Here is a 5,332-nt window from a genome sequence, read left to right on the forward strand (position 1 = left end):
AAATCAGAGAACTTTATATGTGTGAACCAGTCACCCTGTGCCTCCTGCAAACAAGTGGAAGTACCTGGAAAAGGAAGACTGAGAAGCAGCATTCTGAGCAGCAAAAGGATCACCTCAGCAAACCCTGTGGATAGGGACCACTGAATTACCTTCCAGTCTTTCCCTCCATTCATCACACCCATGTTTGTTTTCTGACTGTATCTGTCTGTATGCATGTGTAGATGGGGACCTCATAAGGGGGTTAGAGTTTTAACCAGTAGTTATATGTTGATGGTACATAATTGTTTAGCTGTGCATTGTGTCAAACTGAATTTGAAAGATTGGGGATTCTTCATACTTCCAAAAATCTTTTAGCTTTTGTTGATTTCCGGAACAGCAGAATTTGATTTCCCGCACAGTACCCCAGTGAGTCATTACACAGAAAGGATGATGCTGGGACTGGAGGTTTGAGCTATAGGGAGAGGCTGGATAGGCTGGGGCTTTTTTCCCTGAAGCGTCCGAGTCTGAGGGATGACCTTATAGAGGTTTATAAAATCACAAGGGGGATTGATAGGGTGACTAGCCAAGGTCTTTTTCCGAGGGTGGAGGAGTCCAAAACTCAAGGGCATAGATTTAAGGTGAGGGGGGGGGGAAGATTTAGAAAGGAGCTAAGGAGCAACTCTTTCACGCAGAGGGTGGTGCATGTATGGAATGAGCTGTATGGAGATGGGTACAATTACATTTAAAAGACATCAGGATATGGTCCAAATGCTGACAAATGGGATTAGGTCAGATTGGGATATCTGGTCAGCACAGACAAGTTGGACAGAAGGGTCTGTTTCCATGCTGCATGACTCTATGACATGCCCATGACAGCTCTTCAGCTTCCCTAGTAAGTGTTCCCCATCACGTTTTCCTGCAGTTGGTACTACCTTTGTAGCATGGTGTAGCTCCCAAACATGTTTCATCCGCAACTGAGGCCTACAATTCTAACTCTTGTCTGAAATCTATCTGCAAATCCACTGCTTGATGCCCTTCAGAGTATTACTTTGCGATAACTACAGAACGCAGATTGTTTATTGTTCTCCTGCACTGGATCCAGCTTCTGATGTGGACCCCAGGGCTCCTAACCTACACTGCCTCCTGCATCCAGGCTGCCCTAGTCTGACAAGAGAGCCTCCTGGGGAACAGGTGTTCCTGCTTTCCCCAAATGGCCCAGAGCGAAACAATGGTGAACCATGGGGCCATGTTTTGATTTCTCTGCTACAAATAGTAGCAGCAGCAGTTAAGGTATCTGAGAGGATGGGTGATTGGCATTGTTTGCTCAAGACGTGAGGCAACCAGAAAAGCAGACAGACATTGCTAGTATGTGTAGAATGAGTGCCACTGTGGGTGCCCACTTGAATATTTGAAGTCTGAGGTCATTGTAGGTGGCATCAACTTCCTGCCTGCCTTCACACAGGATTCACCAAACTGAACACTGAAGAGCCAATCAATTGACTGCTGCTTGCTTGCGTGCAGCCAATCCACAAGTGGGAGGAGGTGTCTCGTATTTCTGGTCCCATCACTGATCATCTCAATGACAGTGTATGATCCCAGACACCAAGTTCCCACAAGCAGATAATCTTTCCCAGCAAAATTGGCCACAGATAAATATTGGTCAGGAAACTGGAATCGCAGCAAAAAAGTGACGACATCCACTTGTAAGAGAAAATGGGGTGCCGGTTTAACAGCTCATCCAGAGAAACAGCACCTCTGATAGCACTGTGCCTGAATGTTAGGTCAGATCACATGCTCAGGTCTTCAGAATGAGGTTCAAACCCATGATCTTTCCACACCGAGGCAAGAATATTGCCCACTGAGCTATAACGGTTATTTCACGCGGAGTAGTGAACACTCCTGAAGTAATTTAAGCAAGAGGGAGAACAAGGAAGCAGGGATGCTCCAAATTTACCTGCATGTATGGATCAAATGGGCTAAATAGCCTTTCACATCCACAAGGCTCTTGTGGAGTGAAGAGTGAAAGCTCTATGAGATAATATTGGTTAAGAGATGAATGTTGATCAGGGAATTGGAATGTAGACTTGTTTGAATTGTGCTCAATGATCTTTTATGAGGCAGGTGGGACCTCTAACAGTGCAATACCGCATCATTACATGGATTTAACAGCACTGAAACAAGTCACTGAGCCCATGTGATCAAAGTTGATGTTTATACTCTACAGGAGCATCCTCCCACTCTAATTACCTCTTCCCACACTGCCTCTGTGTTCCTCCAATGGCTTCTCCTGCATGTATGAATCAAGCCTCTACTTAATTGCATCAATGTAGTTTATTCTGCCTACTCCATGGGGTGGAGATCCACTTTCTCACTACTGTCTCTGCAATGAAATTCCTCTGCTTTATTTGATCTCGACGTCTCCACAAGTGAAAACTGTTTTCCAGGTCCACCCTGTCAAATGCCTTCACAATTTCAAAGACATCTATCAGGTCCCCTCTCATGTCCTGAGATAATGGCTCCTGCCTGCTTCATTCTTTTCCTCTGCAGCTGCAGCCTCTGAAATCTTGCAATATCCTAGTAAAATGTCTGTGCATTTTTCAGCACATTTTTCAGAGCATGGAGACCAGATCTGCTCCCATTACTCAACCTCGAATCAGGGTACTCCACAAAATTAACACCACCTCCCAACTCTGTGCTCATTTGCCTCTAGAAATGAACTCCAAAACTTCACTTATAATTATGATGATCTTCCAGGTATTAATGTATCTGTATTTCCAGAGCACTGTGCTCATCTACCCCATTTAATAACTAGTTTCCTTGTTCTTTAGACAAAAATGAACTAACTCACACTTTTCTAGATTGAAATTCATTTCAAGATAATACCAATTTGAACTATCTACAAATTCTGATAGCATCGCTCCCCGGTCTTAGACTGTGTCATTTACATATGCGGTGAACACTAATGGTCCCATATGTAAATCAATGGGTAACTAATAAATACTTTCTGGCAGAATGAGGAATCTGCCTTAAGAGTCACTGGCAAAGGTAATTGCTTTTGAGAATGTGGTTCTGAGTCACCTTCTTGAACCTTAGCAGTCCATGTGGTCTAGGTACAAATGCAATGCTCTCTGGGAGGAAATTCCAGGATTTTAGGCCAGCAATGATGACATATTTTTCAGGTCAGGTTGGCATACAACATGGGGATTGTGCTGTTCCCCTGTATCTGCTGCTCCTGTTTGTCAAGGTGTTGGAAGAAGTTGGTCAAACAAGCCTTGGTGACATGATGCAGTGTGTCTTGGTGGTGGTACACTGTGCAGCCATCTTGCACTGTTGGCAGATGGACAGATATTTAACATAGTGGACAGCGCTTTTCAATACATTCTACTCCCGTATCATTGAATGATTACTGCGTAGATGAAGGCCATTGTGTTCATGTCAATGCTCTACAAGAGCTAATCAGTCAGCTTCACCCTGCCCTATCACAGAGGTCTTTTTGAATGCTAATCCAATTCCCTTTTAGAAGTTACAATTACATCTGACTCCATCATACTCTATGGCAGTGTGTTCCATACCATAATCACCCATCACATAAAAACAAAAGCTGTTGGTTCATTTTACAATTACCGTAAATCAGCCTCCTCTCATTCATGACTCTTCCAGCAATAGGGACAGATACCTCCTATTGATCTAGCTACTCCCCAGACATTTTGAACACTTTTTTCCAACCTCCTCTCAACTTCTTTCAAGGAGAACAACTTCAGCAACTCCAATCTAACTTGGTACCTTATGCTAGGAGTCATTCTCGTGACCTTTGTCAGCACCCTCCCGAGAGCTTTCATATCTGACTGAAAATGCAGTGCCTAAAATTGAGCACAATACTCCAGTCAAAATCAGACCAGTGTTCCATAAAGGTTCACTAAAATATCCTTCCTCTTGTAACCTGTATTTTAATTAATAAGGCTCAAGATCCCGTATGCATCCATAGCATTGTTTCAAGATGCCTTGTAACTGTCAATGATTTGTGCATATAGGGCCCCAAGCTTCTCTGATGCTAGACTATTTTTAGAATTGTCCCCTTTGTTTTGTACCACCTCATTCTTTCCACCAATCTATCACTTTGTATCAAATCCTGAAATGGTAATGTAGTGGTTATGTGCTGGAATTAGATTAGATTCTCTACAATATGGAAACAGGCCCTTCGGCCCACCAAGTCCACACCGACCCTCCGAAGAGTAACCCAACCAGACCCATTTCCCTCTGACTAATGTACCTAACACTTTGGGCAATTTAGCATGGCCAATTCAACTATCCTGCACACCTTTGGACGGTGGAAGGAAACCGGAGCACCCCCATGCAGACATGGGGAGAATGTGCAAACTCCACACAGATAGCTGCCCGAGGCTGGAATCGAACCTGGGACCCTGGTGCTGTAAGGCAGCAGTGCTAATCACTGAGCCACTGTGCCAGTGCCAGAATGGTAATCTTGAGGCCTGAAGAATGCTCTGATGATGTAGATTCAGATCCCATCTAGTGGAATTTAAATATCAATTAATTAATGTACGAGAACAATATGCTAGTCTCATCAAAGATGACTGACCGTTAACATCAACTGTTATAAAATCTCAACTAGTTCACTAATTAATATGTTCTTTAGGGAAGGGAATCTGTCGACCTTAACAGAGTCCAGACCCACAGCAAAATGGTGGAACTGCCTTCTTAAATAGCTAGACAAGACAATCAGATTCAAGGTGGACAGCAAATGTTGGCTTTTCCTCCAGAGCCTACATCCCATGTAAGAATAGAAGCAGGGAAAAAAAAAGCTTAGCTAAAGATCTCTTCTGTGGCACTTTCTAACAATAGATACATACCACAGCTTTTGTTATTTCTTTTTTAATCACCTTTCTTTCAAAAATTGGTTAATTTGTATTATAGAGAGAAAGTGAGGGCTGCAGATGCTGGAGGTCAGAGCTGAAAATGTGTTGCTGGAAAAGCGCAGCAGGTCAGGCAGCATCCAAGGAACAGGAGAATCGACGTTTCGGGCATAAGCCCTTCTTCAGGAATGAGGAAAGTGTGTCGAGCAGGCTAAGATAAAAGGTAGGGAGGAGGGACTTGGGGGAGGGGATTCGGAAATGTGATAGGTGGAAAGAGGTCAAGGTGAGGGTGATAGGTCAGACTGGGGTGGGGGCGGAGAGGTCGGGAAGAAGATTGCAGGTTAGGAAGGCGGTGCTGAATTCGATGGATTTGACTGAGACAAGGTGGGGGGAGGGGAAATGAGGAAACTGGTGAAACCCGAGTTCATCCCTTGTGGTTGGAGGATTCCTAGGCGGAAGATGAGGCGCTCTCCCTCCAACCG

The sequence above is a fragment of the Chiloscyllium plagiosum genome, chromosome 10, assembly GCF_004010195.1.
Source record: "Chiloscyllium plagiosum isolate BGI_BamShark_2017 chromosome 10, ASM401019v2, whole genome shotgun sequence".
Lineage (NCBI taxonomy): Eukaryota > Metazoa > Chordata > Chondrichthyes > Orectolobiformes > Hemiscylliidae > Chiloscyllium > Chiloscyllium plagiosum.